Genomic DNA, 16,826 nt, shown 5'->3' on the forward strand with positions numbered 1-16,826 from the left:
AGACCTTCTAGATCAAATAATGACACATTTGAACTAGGATACACAAGCACTAAAGAAGGAGAGTCATCAAAAAATGTTGAAGAAAGGAACAACAAAGGTAAGAACTCTAAACCTACTTATCATAATCGTCATAAGAAAGGACATACTTCTAATGTGTGTAGGAGAAACATTGTAAGTTAGAATGTCAAGCATAAGAGTGTGTTTCACTACTACAAGTGCAACAAACAAGGACATCAAGTAAATTAATGTTGAACCAAGATCATAGACACACAAAGATTTGAAGGATATTCTTATAACTGTTAGAAGTTTGGACATAGAGCTCTTGAGTGCAAATCCAAACCAATGTGGTCATCAAATAGGAAAAAAAAGGCGAGGAACAATGGCAACTCTTATAAATAGGATTATAATGCAAGATGCAGTTGTCATTATTGTCAAGAATATGAAAATGTTCCTGAAAATTTTATAAGGACACACTTTAGAGGTGACTACAAAAGGTGGTTGAGTCCAACCACATGTTTTAGCTACTTGAAGATTGGTCACGTCAGTCGCTACTATACAACAAGCTCAAAGGCACCAAGTTGTGAATTTGATAAAGGCAAAGGCAAGCTAGATGTTGAAAATGTTAGAGATGGGATGAACAATACATGAAAGAAAAAGGATGGTTGCAACACATCAAATGGAGAAGAGATCACTTCACCCAATGGGTCAGGTGATCACACCTCATCAAACTAAGAAATTAAGAGGTATGTGCAACTTATATTCAAAAGTTAGATAATACATTGCTTGCAAAAGGGACTTAGTACTAAAAAAGACTATATAAGAATGAATAAAGATGCAAAATGTTATTTGAAATTCAAGAATATCTCTAAGTTTTTCATGTTACTATTGAGAATGGAATGCTTCCTATGTGATGATATGATTGAGGCATGAGGGTAGACCTATTTTGACCAAGTAATGAAGGCATTTGTTCCAGTGCATATATTACCATCTCATTTGAAAGTGAATATATGGGATTTGCATGAATAATCAATTGTAGTAAGTTTTGAAAAGGGGACATTAACTTGTCATCATTCAGTGTTGAGGTTTTCTTGTCAAAGAGAAAATCAAACTAGAAGAAGTTAATGGGATACTGCTACCTACTTTTTTAAAATTATCCTGTGGAAAGTTTTAAAGAGCAGTTAGTGCTTTAACTATGGCTTTGAAGGCCATGCAATGAATTATGTGAACAGTGCACCCACCACTCGCATATCACCACCAGCATGTTTAAAATAGAGTAGCTTCAAAAAAAAACCCACGCAATGAGGGAGCCTATGGTTTTTGAATAGGGAAGCTTCAAAAGCTTTAAAGAATGTGGTCCATGCATTATGAAAAGAAGACTTTACATAGTTGAAGGATGAAGAGCCCATGTTAGGGAGCTAGAGAAGTCAACAATGTAAATGGAAAAGCTCCATGCCTGAAGATCAAACCCATGCAAGATACCAGGCAGAGCCACGTAAAGATAGAGCAAGCGGAATCAGTAGAAGTGTCAATGTAGAGGAGTGCAAAGATCACACACGGATACATAGTCAGTAAGAAAGCAATCATGAAGGTGAGCACATAGCATTGAGAAAAAGTCATTGATGCTAGTCAAAGGAAAGCCCAAGCCACATGTTTCAAGCAAATCCGTAGGCAATTAAAGTAAAAATGTTTTAAAGTAGAGATAGCCACCAAGAAACTAAAAAGAGACCATGTGAGGCACATTCTAAAAGGAAAGAAGCCACTATTTGAAGAAGCAGGCAGTGGAAATATAAAAAGGAAGAGAAACATCGACGTTTGAAAGTGGGCATAGTTTCAAAGATCTTCACACCATGATCAAGGAGCAGCCACCACTCACAAATACAAGGCAGTAACTAAAATAAGATAGATCTATGCATAGTAAGAGCAAATAACTCCACACATATAATAAAGAGAAAGCATATGAAATAGAGGCTCAGCCGTAGTAAAGGAAAAAGCATGCCAAAACTATGTAGAATCCATAGGAGAGTTTAGAAGGTACGAGCAATAGAAAAACACACAATAAACAAGCCACTGCAAGCAAGAACCCAGACATCATGAAAAGGACCCCATGCTTGTTAAAAGGAAACACTTCACGCATGATCAGAGGCTCATGCATTAGTCATCCCATGTAGCCCAAAGTTTGAAGTCATCTAGCACATGGGAGAAGCCTCACACTGAAAAGAACCACAGTCAATGTGCAAAAGTAGAGATGCCAATGTTAAAAGGGCTCATGTGTAGAAGTAGAGCAAAAACAGGGTTAAATGATTTATCCCACATTTTTCATGGGAGGGCTTTCATAACAATTTAAATACTAAATCACTCAATAATCAAGTGACTTCAAGAGAGAGGCTTTTGGAAGCCCAACCTATGTGAGGGACCTCACTGATGATGTCATCCAATTGTCAGAGATGACATGAGCAAAATTTTAGACAAACATACATGTGTGTTGATGTGTTGAGATGTACTATGATCATGCCACATTTCTAGATCTTGTGGTGGGCACATGCCCACAAAATGGATATGCTCACCAATTAGATATTGCGGGCATGCAGGCTGGCACCACATGGCATGAGTCCTAACTGGTAGTGATGTGGCATAAACATGCAGGTTTGGGTGAGATGTATCTAGATGATGACACGTGGCAACATCAATGGTCTACACAATACCACAAGATGAAGATGGGAGGCCATTAACAAATGCAAGATTGCGGGCTATTAACACATTTTAGTGGGCCTCACTTAGGTGATGAGGAAGCATGTCTTATCCTAGTGGTGATGTGGAAAGTTGGTGGGCCAATCAAAGGCTTTTACATGGCAGAAAAGCTTGGTCAAACTAGGTTGACCCCAATTTTGAAGAGGATGTGTAAACCTAAACTTTATACTAGAGGGGTGATTTTCAAACTAACTTCTTGAGTATTTCTGAGAGGCTAATATAGCAATGTTATATATCACTTAAACTGGGAGGATCTGAATGTTTTGACTATGCAGTTAGTTTCTGCATAGGAAGTAGTCTATTTGAGTTATTTAAGGTTTTCTCTTATGTTTCCTTTTTGCAACTGTATTTAGTTCAGGAAGTTTAGAATAGATTTTTGACATGATAATGACTTAAATATGGTTAAAAGATAGTGAAAATGCAGTTAAGGTCAAATTTGGTCATCCATATTAAAAAAAAACTCAAATTTCACTAGCATTTTCATGAAGCTTTTAGATATTTTGATGACTCAACAAGTTTTCATCATTGGATAGAAGATATTTTCAAATCAATTGTATAAATGATGAAACCAAATTAGATCAAAATGGGGAAAGGAACAAAGAGGTTATTTAGTTGCAGAAGATTGGATTCCAAGTGGATGCATGTCAGGCATAGATCAGATCTAGGAATTCATCTTCTTCTATATCTCTCTTTCTTTCTTTCATTGTAGGGGTTAGCAATTTTCTCTTGGTAATACTAGTAGGGTTCTAGTGTTTACTGTGAAACCACATTCTTTTAGCACTTTCTCTTTTGTATGAATAGCATTGGGAAGGATAATATAGGTAGTTCATATCCATTAGGTTTTTCTATGTTTTCATTTCATGCATATGAATGTATAATTTCATGGAAATTAATACAAAGAACAACATGTTGAGTTTCATCTTGAATCTTGTCTCCTTTATTAGTGATCTTCAATGTTTTATAATCTTTGAAATAGAGCTTAGGTTGTAGTTGCAGTCCCTTAAGGTTGTATGTTATTTCATTATTTCTTGTGACTCAAAGGGTTATGTAAATGCTTCAAAATCAATAGGGTTGTGAGGTTACTGATGGGGATATCATGTAAGAATGAGGTTTAAATTGAACATTGATGTCTATTTACAAGTTGAATAGATAGATCAGATATATAAAGATACAAATAGGTATCAGATATCCATATGTACTTTTTTGATTCATAGATTTCCCCAATGGTTAAGGCACTGATCACTTTACAAGATCATTAGGTCTTACTACTGCATATCTTAGGTTTTGTTGAATTCAACATTATTAATCAAACATATTTTAACCTCACATGTTAAAGGACCTAAATGTTTAACCCTCACTCAGCTTATGAGATTCAAATATTTGCATTTAGCTGTTGTAGATTTGTTTAATTCATGATTTATTAGGAGATATAAGGGTTTTCATTTGCTCAATAGATTCAAGGATATGTTTTTGCACTTGTACAGTATCTATTGAATCTGAGGTCCACCCACCTAGGTCTTGCAGAGCCTGAAGTAGAAGAAGAGACTAGCCTTATAGTTGGCCCGGTGTCTGAAATGGCATGTTTAAGATAGGAGTTAGCTGCCCCTAGATATGTCATATTCTCATTGGGATAATTGAAAACCCTCTAGCATTTTCAAACACCAACAAAATGGCAACTCCACTAGGGAGATAAGATATGATTTTGCCCATTTGAGTCACCAAAAAAATGGTGACTCTTCTGGTTTCTTGTGTTGAGATTCATGATAGACAAATCTTGAGAATTTAAAGGAATTCAACACAATAGAAGGAATGACATGGAGAAAGTTTTTATACAGTAGTAAGTGATGTGTTCAGTCCATTTCCTTACTATATTTTCATGTTCCCTAGTATGCTTTATTCTCTTATAGCAGTAGTTCTTGAATTGGTTGTAATTTGTGTTGAGAAATGAGTATACCTTCAATCAATTCAGTTTTGTGAGTTGTTGTTGTAAAAATTAGATTCAAGAATCTAAAAATGAAGTATATTCTCTTTCTAAGGTGTTAGTGATCTGCAAGCTTTCCATATTGAAATCCTGGTTCAAAATCTACAAATGGTAAAATTGTTTAAAATCTTTTCTCACTAAGTGTGAGTGGCGAATCTAAAGTAAATCTTTGTACCAGTGCATGTTTTGTCTTAATATCAAAGGCTTTCACTATTTCTGGGTAGATCTAGTTTTTTGGGAAAGAGAAATTATAAGTTTCTTGATTAATGGTTTATGTAGTTGCTTGTATTTGCTGAAGAAATTCATTTCAAATGGTGAATAACTATTGTGATTTCTTTTTTCTCTTCAAGGAGGTGGAAACTCTATAAAGGACTTTATCTACGATGTGAAGGATTTCATATTTGCACCCTATGCCAATTAGCAGATCCGAGGTTTCAAATAGCAACACATAAAGGTATTTTAGTTTTCATGTCTTTTTCATTCATGAAAGTTAAATGGTAGAAATGGATGCCTCCATCTAGTGGTTTCGGCACTAGGAAAATAGAGGTAGGAGTTTTAAAATTCCAAGAGATGGATTCTAAGTTTAGATCTAAAAATGATATACCAACTCTTGAAATTATTCATGAAGATATTGCTTGGCTGAAAAGAGAAATTCATAATGAGACTGTCATTGACACAAGAAATACAATTGGTGATATCATGAGTCTCAATGGATTTTAAACTTACATGAAGTTAAAATTAGTAGTTATGAATCTTGATAAATCCTTTAGACTGAAGAAGTCTTCATGGCCAATGGTGCTCTTAGAGGTTTTTATGCCGCATTCAGTTGATTCGTCAGCCAATTCAAGATTAGAAAAGATTATTGAATTCCAAGATTTTATCATGGAGGTTGAAAGTGCTTTGAAGGCTAATGAGTCTAATAGTAGTGAATGCAATGAGTCTATTGAAAGTGATAATGAATATGAGGAGTCTCAATTTAATGAATCAGAGGATAGTAATCAGCAATCTGATAATATGCATAATGTAGATTCATCTTCTTATGATGATGAGTATACAAAAGAAGAACAATGTGACAGTAGTAATAGTATTTCTTCTAGTAATAAGTGTGAATGTGTTACAATGCCATTTGTTGTGGTATTTTCTAAAAAGGAAGATGTATGTGATGATTAGAATTTTGTTTTTTCAGAATATATTACTAATGAGTCTATTGTTACAAATTTATCAAGCCATCCGGATAATAGTCACAGCCAAGGAAAAGAGACTAGGGCTAAAATCTTATTAAGTGTTGATGAGATTTCCGATTTGTTGGCTCATGACTTTGAAAGGTATGCTAACCAATCTAAGGATGCTTGTGTTTTGACACCTTATGCAAATTCATGTGGTGAAGTCATTTCCCCTAAATTTGATTTTGAAGAAAATGTAGTTTCAGAATATGCTATGTTGAGTATGGGGGGTGTATGTGATGATAATGTCATACATAACGACTTCTATGTTGAGAATGAAGATATAGAGATAAGGTTTTTTGCTGGTTCGTGGTTTTCTTGTTTTCATAAGGATGAGATACATGTTGATAGCTCATATGACAAGGAAAGAACTACTAATGAAGTGATTTATCCTTGTAAGTCATTTAAAGAAAAATTTGATACTAACCAATGTATTCAGAACAAACATTTTCATGATGATTCTTGTAATTTGATATCTAATCATTTGTTGTAACATGAAGAAAATGCAGCATCTGTTCAGTCTGATTTATGGTGTACTGATGTTGCAAGTGAGGAGAAATTAGATTTTCCATACTCCTCATATATGGAGGCACAAGGTGAGTTACAATCTGATCCATGTAACTCGTTGAATGAATTAGAATACCACATTTTTGTGTTTCCAAATGAAGGAATCCATGGGTCAAATAGTAGTGATCAGTTTTAGTCTGATGTTAGCTGTTATGATCATGCTAATTCTTTTTTTTCATAGTGAGCAAGGTGTAGAAAGTATGTCTGATTTTTATACGCACTATGAAGATAATGATGATAGTTTTTTTTTGCCTAATGAGCTGATTGCAAATGCTGATATGTTGGGTGAAACACATAAAAATGAGAATTTCAGTTTAACTCAAAAGAATGTAAATGAAAATCAGGTATATGACAGAGGTAAGGAGTTTTGAAAACTTTTCAATGGCCCGAGGCCATCGTTTGTACATAATCTTAGTGGTAGTTTCTTGTTTTAAATAAAGTTGTTCAAGAGGAGTTTTGAAGTTAAGGTGTGTGGTCTACTTACTCTAGAGATATGAAATGTTTCCATGCCCACAAGGTGCATGCATCCCCAGACAGAGCCACTGTCAGTGCTCAAAATTGAGTTCTCATTTTCATCGTCTATTTGGAATTTTGAGTCAAATCAAGCCCCATAAATGCATGTGTACTTAACTGTACCTTTGAGGCCCTTGAGGTGTTTAATGTTTCTAACACCTCCCATTTAGCCTATCCACATTTTCCATGAAGTTAAATTGACATTCCAAGCTAGTTTACGAAGTCTTGATTTGAGCACTTGTCAATTCTACATTTTCACCTAAGTGTCAACCAGCAATAGGAGGCCTTGTTTGCAAGTGAATATCTCACACCCAGAAATGTTTTATGACTTGCTGATTTTGGAATGTTTAATATCCATACCAAAGAACCTATCTTTCTAATTTTGAGTTGTTTCAAATTCATTTGACTAGGTTTTGAATCCCTCAAATTTGGTAGTTTACTATTTTCACAAATTTGCAAAATGTTAAAAATTCTGGGAAGGCCTGTTTGATGAGTTATAACTTTGACTTGGTTGACCAAATGTGAAATTTCCTTTAGTATTTTATTGCATAGGTTAGATACTTGTTATGTTTCAATTTTTAGCTTATAACGAATCCATTTGATCAATTTTCAAACGTGATTCCAAATGGAATTTTTATCTTTTTACTGATGTTACATTTGCAGATTTGTTGGAACCCCTGTTCATGATGTTATAACTCTTAATTTGTGATTGGTAAGAATAAATGGATTGTAATATTGTGTTTGACTTTGGAAATACTCCAAGTGTGTCAATTTGCAAGTCATGACGAATCCATTTGCACACTTTTCTAGGTCCATTCCATTTGCAAAAAATGTCTTTCTGCCATTGTTTCTAGTTTGCAAAATCTGAGTAGCCCACTTTGACCACTTGCCATTTGCGCCCTATTATTCATCATGAACCAAAATCATAGATCCATACTCACCTGATAACAGTGAATTCATGTCCCAATTTTTCTTCTTAGGTGTCCATTTGCCTAGTTTTCAAAGCCAAATCCGAACCCAATTTAGTGTTTTCTGACATGTTTTCTTGCAGGAAGTTCTAAAAGGTCAACTGTGATAGAAAATATCTTATGACCTCAAATTCATCATGAGACAATATTTGAGAGGGTGAAAGAGCGTGGAGCAAAGAGTCAGTGTGCTAGTTTTTAGAGCCCAGTCAGAGGTTTTGATCAATTTTCAAGACCAGTCAATGAACCTCCTGACATGAAATTCTTAGTTTGCAGATTCTATGGTAAAATGAGTTTCAATTGATTGAGCATTGATAAAATTTGGTTTTGATCACTAGCAGATGATGAATGGATTAGTTATGAGACTCAAGTGTCCAAAAATGAATTTTTTTTTACCTAGACCCACTTTCATGCCCGACTAATGTCATCAGATCTGTAAGGTATGATCAGGCTTTGATTGAAATGAATTTGGTTTATTAAAATATCATAAGGAAAGGGTTATTTAGGTGGTGATGATATGATTGAGGCATCAAGGTAGACTTGTTTTGACCAAGTAATGAAGGCATTTGTTCCAATAGATATATTACCATCTCATTTGAAAGTGAATATATGGGATTTGCATGAATAATCAATTGTAGTAATTTTTGAAAAGGAGATACTAACTTATCATCACCCAATGTAGAGGGTTGTTTATCAAAGAGAAAATCAAACTAGAAGAAGTTAATGGGATACTACCACCTACTCTTTTAAAATTATCACGTGGAAAGTTTTAAAGAGTGGTTAGTGCTTTAATTGTGGCTTTGAAGGCCATGCAATGAATTGTGTGAACACTATACCCACCACTTGCACATCACCACCAACATGTTTAAAATAGAGCATCTACAAACAAAACCCCACACAATGAGGGAGCCTACAATTTTTGAATAAAGCTTCAAAATATTTAAAGAATGTGGTCCATGCATTATAAAAAGAAGATTTCACATAGTTGAAGGATGAAGAGCCCACATTAAGGAGTTGAAGAAGTCAACAATGTGAAAGGAGAAGCTCCACGGCTGAAGATCAAACCCACTCAAGATACCAGGCAAAGCCATGTAGAGATAGAGCAAGTTGAATCAGTAGAAGTGTCGACACAGAGGAGTGCAAAGATCACACATGGATGCATAGTCAATAAGAAAGCCATCATGAAGGGGAGAACATAGCATTGAGACAAAGTCATTCACCCTGGTCAAAGGAAATAGCAATCCACTTTTTCAAAAGAGAGCCCAAGCTACGTGTTTGAAGCAAATCTATGAGCAATTAAAGGGAGTCCATGACTAAGTAAAAATATTTTAAAGAAGAGATAGCTGCCAAGAAACTAAAAGGAGACCACATGAGGTCCATTCTACAAGGAAAGAAGCCACTATTTGAAGAAGCAGGCAGTGGGAATATAAAAAGGAAGAGAGACACCCATGTTTGAAAGTGGGCATGGTTTCAAAGATCTCCATGCCATGATCAAGGACCAGCCAACACTCACAAAGACAAGGCAGCAAGTGAAATAAGAAGAATCCATGCATAGCAAGAGCAAAGAACTCTACATGTCCAGTAAAGAGCAAGCATATGAAACAGAGGCTCAGCCGTAGTAAAGGAAATAGTATGCCAAAACTATGCAGAATCTGTAGGAGAGTTTAGAAGGCATAAGTAATGGAAAAACACATTAAAAACAAGCCACTACAAGCAAGAACCTAGATAGCATGAAAAGGACCCCACACTTGTTAAAAGGAAACACTTCACACATGATTAGAGGCTCACGCATTAGGCATCCCATGCAGGCCAAAGTTTGAAGCCATCCAGCACATGGGAGGAGCCTCGCATTGAAAAGAACCATAGTCAATGTGCTAAAGTAGGGATGCCAGTGTTAAAAGGGCTCACGTGTGGAAGCAGAGCAAAAATAGGGTTAAATTATTTATCCCACATTTGTCATGGGAGGGCTTTCATAACAATTTAAATACTAAATCACTCAATAATCAAGTGACTTCAAGAGAGAGGCTTTTGGAAGCCTGACCTATGTGAGGGACCCCACTGATGATGTTAGTCGGTTGTCAGAGATGATATAAGAAAAAATTTAGATAAACATACATGCACACTGATGTGGTGAGATGCACTATGATCATGCCACGTGTCTAGATCTTGAGGTGAGTGCATCCCCACAAAATGGAGATGCCCACCAGTTAGATATTGTGGGCATGTGAGCAAGCGCCATGTGGCTCAGGTCCCAACTAGTAGTGATGTGGCAAAAAAATGCGAGTTTGGGTGAGATGTATTTAGATGATGACACATGGAAAGATTGACAGTCTGTGCAATATCGCAAGATGAAGATGCAAGTCCATTAACAAATGTAGGATTGAGGGTTGCTAACACATGTCAATGGGCCCCACTTAGGTGATGACAAAGTAGGTCTTATCCCAGTGATGATGTGGTGAGTTGGTGGACCAATCAGAGGCCACAATGTGGCAGGTAATCTTGGTCAAACCATGTTGACCCTAATTTTGAAGAGGATGTGCAGACCTAAACTTTATACCAGAGGGGTGATTTTCAAACTAACTTCTTGGGTATTTTCGAGAGGCTAATATAGTGATGTTACATTTCACCAAAACTAGGAGGATCTGAATTTTTTGACTATGTGGTTAGTTTTTGCACATGAAGTAGTGTGTTTGAGTTATTCAAGGTTTTCTCTCAAGTTTCCTTTTCACAACTATATTCAGGTCAGGAAGTTCAGAACTAATTTTTGACATGGTAATGACCTAAATATGGTTAAAAGATAGTGAAAATGTAGTTAAGGTCAAATTTGGTCACCCATATTCAGTAAAAACTTAAATTTCATGAGCATTTTCATGAAGCTTTCAGATATTTTGATGACTCAACAAGTTTTCATCATTGAACAGAAGATATTTTCAAGTCAGTTGTAGAAATGATGAAACCAAATCAAATCAAAATGGGACAAGGAAGAAAGAGGTTATTTAGTTGCAGAAGATTGGATTCCAAGTGGACACATGTCATGCATAGATTAGATCCAAGAATTCATCTTCTTCTATATCTCTCTTTCTTTCTTTCATTCTAGGGGTTGGCAATTTTTTCTGGGTAATACCAGCAGGGTTCTAGTGTTTACTATGAAACCACATTGATTCAGCACTTTCTCTCTTGTATGAAAAGCATTAGGAAGGATAATATAGATAGTTAAGATCCATTAGGTTTTTTTGTGTTTTCATTTTATGCATATGAATGTATAATTTCAAAGAAATTAAAACAAAGAACAATAAGTTGAGTTTCATCTTGAATCTTGTCTCCTTTATCGGTGATCTTCAATCATTTATAATCTTTGACATAGAGCTTAGGTTCTAGTTGCAGTCCCTTAAGGTTGTATGTTATTTCATTGTTCCCTATGACTCAAAGGGTTACGTAAATGCTTCAGGGAAATCAACAGGGTTGTGAGGTTACTGATGGCGATTTCATGTAAGAATGAGGTTTAAATTGAACATTGATGTCTATTTACAAGTTGAATAGATAGATCAAATATCTAAAGATACAAATAGGTATCAGATATGCATATGTGTGCTTTTGATTCATAGATTTTCCCAATGGTTAAGGCACTAATCATTTTACAGGATCATTAGGTCTTACTGCTGCATATCTAAGGTATTGCTGAATTCAACATTATTAATCAAATGTATTTTTCCCTCACATGTTGAAGGACCTAAATGTTTAACCCTCACTCAGCTTATGAGATTCATAGATTTGCATTTAGCTACTATAGATCTATGTCATTTCATGAGTTATTAGGAGATATAAGGGTTTTCATCTGCTTAATAGATTCAGGGATATTTTTTTCACTGGTACGGTATCAATTGAATCTGAGGTCCACCCACCTAGGTCTTGCAAAGCCTGAAGTAGAAGAGGGGTCTAGCCTTATAGTTTGCCTAGTGTCTGAAATGTCATGTTGAAAATGGGAGTTAGCTGCCCCTAGATATGTCATATTCTCATTTGGATAATTGAAAACCCTCCAATGTTTTGAAACACCAACACAACCAATATTCAAAGCTATACCAAATTTCACCTACAAAAAAGACCCCTCAAGTGTGTTATCCATCATACTACTGAAAGTTTTAATGGTGCAAGATGTTGGGAAATGCTACAACTATAAAATTTGAAGTATTAGTGATATGGAGATTAGGAAAGTATATGACAGACTTTGTGTTAATAGTGTATTGAAGGAAGAATGCAGAATTGTATAAAAGAAAGGGTTAACACAAGCCCTAGATTTCCCAAATGTGTTCAAAATAGAGTAGATTAGGATAGTACTAAGTAGAATTCATGACAATTCATTTTGGTTAGATAATGGCCTTGTCAAGATAACCAAAAGAATAATCCATAGGGTTATAGGGTATCCAACCCTAGATTGTCCTAAGATCCTAAGAAGTAACTCAAAAGAAGTTATTGAGAAAAATAGTAGAGCTATATAGAATAAAATATGAAAGATCCCTTGATAGAGTTTGCAGTAAGGGTTATTTCACATAAGTTTTATCAATCTAGAAAAATTAATAGTGTGCCCTACATTGTAGTGGATGTTGGATACAAAATTGTCAAGAAAGATCACACATATGATCTGGCAGAGTTACAACTACAACAATTGGCTAAAAATGTAGGAGAAATAAGGAAGACAAAGAGTGCACAATGCAAATTTGGTTCTCTTCTAATATGTATTTTCTTTTATGTACAAAACACTTTTCCCACATTTGGTACAGTTTCATGGAAAACCAATAGGTCAGTGGCAGTATAGATTAGTGAATTCATTGAACAATTGGGAGATAACTTTCAATCTGTTACGACTAGCTATTTTGAGGATTTCAAGTAATCAATTAAAAGAGATTGAGAATTCTAGTGTCACTAGTAGAAAATAATTATGATGATATTTGTTTTCTATTGAATCTTGACTATACATTTTTCCAAGAAGCAACACCAAGGGTGAGATGGCTAAGGCCACTTGGATATGAAATCAATATAGATGAGGCCTCTATAGCTATAACAACTTCACTAGAAAAAGTTGATGAAAATGCAAAAGCATTTGGAAACTATGAAATGGCCAAATCCAAAATTGTCATGAAACTAAATTTTCTTCTATTATCAAGAAGAAAGAGAATTTTTTTAAGAAATTAAAAGCTAAATTTGGTGAAGGTGATGAATAGGAAGAAGAAGAAGAAGAGGAGGAAAAAGAGGAAGAAGACACCCAAGTACAAGCACCTCTAGCTTTAACACAAGGAATGGGTGAAGACCAACCAGAGGAGGAGACTGAAGGTACCGAGGGAGAAGAAGCCAAGGAAGCACCTACCTCCATAAACCAAAAGAAGTGAAAGGCTAAGGCCCAACTAGTTTCAAAATAAAAGAAGGTAGCCAAGCCGAGTTAGCCCAAACCTTATGCTCCTACTACAAGGGCTAGTGTATGTGTTACTACACCAAGGGAAAAAGAAAAAGACAAAACCAATAGAAGAGTGTGGTGAGGTGTAGAAAAGAAAAAGAAGGAAGTACATTACACAACCAGAATATGATGAGGAGAAAACAAAATTAGATGACAATAGCCAATTCAATGTGATGAGTTACAATCCTCTATCAAACTTAGAAAATCTATGTGAAATTATTAAGAATAGTGTAGATTTATTAGGATTTTATCATGTTGATTTTGATAATCTTGGGAAAGTTGAGAAAAATCAAGTAGAGGAAGCTATATATGGCATGATGGAAAATTTCAAGAAAACCCCATTAGAAATTTCCAACTCAATGATAAAGAGCTTATATGAGAGAGTTGAGAAGAAATGGCACGATTGTTGAAACTTGGAAAGACAAATAAGGGAGATTTCACTTACACAAGTGATGCCTAAACTCGGCAAGGCACAAATTGCTAGGCCCATGAAGAAATATGCAGTTATGTTTGTACCTAAATATAGAGCCTTTAGCATTCTACAAAATAATATTGAAGATGTAGTTAAGAAGTCCACATAGATGTGGAAGGTAAATTATGGACTTGCTATAGTAAAGAAAGGTGAACAAGAGCCTATTGAGGTGAAGGATGGTAATAATGAAGAAAAAATGGGGGTGAAACAAAAATGAAAGAAGATGAGAAGGAAATAGCAAAGGTAGAGAAGTAAGAGGAATAGAGTGTACAAGATACACAATTGCCTAATGTCAGCCCCCAACATGAAACAAGTGTAGTTATTGAAAAAATTATAGTTAAGGATGTATCTGATGTCATAGCTCAGAACATCAATCCCCTTATAGAGGAAGATCTCATGAAGATACTTGATTAGTCTACACTATAGGACAAATTATGTGATAATCCAATATTGGTGAGTGTAGATGAGATACAGAAAATAGTGACTAAAACATGAAGGGAAGAGGTAAATACAAAAGATTACCCCTAAAGTCACTAATATAAAATCTTTGGATAAAGTACCTGAAGTTAAATCTAATAAGGTTGATACAACTAAAAAGGATGTAGTGGAAAACCAAGCCACTACTAAAGAACAGAGTCAAACAAGTTAGATAGATTTATCTGTGCCCACAAAACAAGCACAAGGTGCAAGTCAAAACATTGTTGAAGAATAGGACAAGCCTAAAGAGATAGAATTGACACCTAAGGTGAAGGATCAGTTTTCTATTCACGCCCTGGTAACACTACCAAAATCTAGCCCTCCTACTTGCACTCTTCAAAAGCCAAGTATATCTGCAACACCATTGCATAACTCAATGCCAAGACCAAGCTCATCAAGGGCTAAATAAGTCATACAATATGGAGATGTCAACCTTGAAGAAGAACTAATGTTACCAAAATATTATTATGACACAATTACAATTGAGCATATGGGCATATTGCAAGAAGCTTGAGCAAGAAAGAGAAGACAAGAACTACTCATAAAGGAGCACAAGTAGAAGCAAGCATTTTCAGACATCAAAGACATTTTTTTAGATGCATTTAGTTTTTTGACTCTAGATGTGATCAAGCCACTCATTAAACAACTAACACTTATAGTGGAGAAGGTTAGTGATACATACCTAGACACAAATTATAAATTTCTAGAATGGTCAGAAAAGAAATTCCAAAGCAAAGTTAATGAGAAAATACCAGGTGATATTGCACTACCACAAGTTGCATTAGCAACGAAAGTAGAAAGTGTGAAGAAAGAACTTGAGAACATTTTCTCACTATACAAAAAATTGTGTAATCCAACACTCTTCACTTAAGAGGCTAGAAATCATATTTTGAGCTTGGAAAGTTAGATTAGTGCATCAAGTGCAAAATTACATATGACACCAACTCAAAGTGAAAAGCACTTCAGAACATTGCTACAAACCCAAAGTCAATTAGTTGTATTATTGAAATAAGAAGCCAAAATAAGGGCTAAACAAACTAGCATCAAATTAAAATTGACCCCACATATGGAGATATTTCCCAAGGAATTAGGTTATGTCAAAGCTTTTATGAAGAAAGATCCAAATCTTTCAATATTGGATGGTCTGGTCCACCTTGTTATTGAGCTAGCTATCCAAATCAAATCCTTGGATGTAGCATTTGAAAAGTAGGACACAACTCTCAAAATTATAATAGAGGTCCATAAATCCTTTTTGGACAAACACATAATTAGTGTATAGCCCATTTGACATAAGTGTCAAAAAGGGGGAGAAATAAACTGGGGAGATATATAGATTCTAGAGAAGATATAACATTCTGGGGAGATGAGCAATGGGGAGAAATAAAAAGAGGAAGATATAGAGTAGAGAGTAATAAAAGGGATAGAGAAAAGAAAAAATAAGCTAAGGAGGAGAAAGCATGAATAGCATGAAGATAAAGAACATTAGTAGAGACACATTTACTACTCACGAGTATAGAATTTTGAATATAGAACAAACCTATCAACTCAGGGGGAGCTATCAGATTTTGAGGTACAAGTTGTTACCAAATTTTTAAATTTTGAAGTATTTTATATAAACCAAACAAGAGATATGTTATGCTCACAAGAATAAAGGATGTTATTTCATGATAAAAAAAATTGAAACACATGTCAAAGGGGGAAATTTTTGGTCTCGAATTAGTTTTAACAAGTGAGTGTCCACACACTTTAGTCATTTACTCAGTTCATGTCAAATAAGTAAGTAAATGTTGAGCACAATATGTATATAATGGAGCATGTTGAGTCCACAGTGAGTGCTAAGCCACTCATGTGCCAAGTCACTCAAGTGTCAAGAAGACAGTATATGCTAAGTGATTTAGGAGCTGACCAAATAGTGGATGTCGAGCTAGAGTATAAAGAACAGTATATGTTGAGCATCCAATGCTGAGTAAGATAGTTTTTTTATTGTTTTTTGTAATGGCACAAACAAATATGTAAATCATTTTTTATCTAACTCAAGGATTTTGAATTATGATATTTGGAGATAAGATGAATGGTAATTTGAAATCACAATGCATTGCATGCAACCAATTAGAGAAAGAGAAGGTTTAAGTAGAAAAATGGATGAATCATAGCCATTGATTCATATCTAACCCCAAGTCACCAAAGTCTTCTTATGGAGGACAAACCCTAAACTATTCATGGTGTGAAGAGAGAAGTTTGCATGTGCAAAAAGAGCATTCACATTGGCTAAGAAGTTATGAATAGAGACTAAATTGCATAATTAGTTAAAGGATAACAAAGGAAAGGAAAGGGATACAACAGTGAGAGATGTGACAAGAAGGATAAAAAATACATCCATATAGAGGTGATCTATCATTAGGCAATCAAGTTCCAACCACATGATCATTTT

The sequence above is a fragment of the Cupressus sempervirens genome, chromosome 9 (assembly GCF_028749045.1).
Source record: "Cupressus sempervirens isolate cs-2001-9-10 chromosome 9, ASM2874904v1, whole genome shotgun sequence".
Classification (NCBI taxonomy): domain Eukaryota; kingdom Viridiplantae; phylum Streptophyta; class Pinopsida; order Cupressales; family Cupressaceae; genus Cupressus; species Cupressus sempervirens.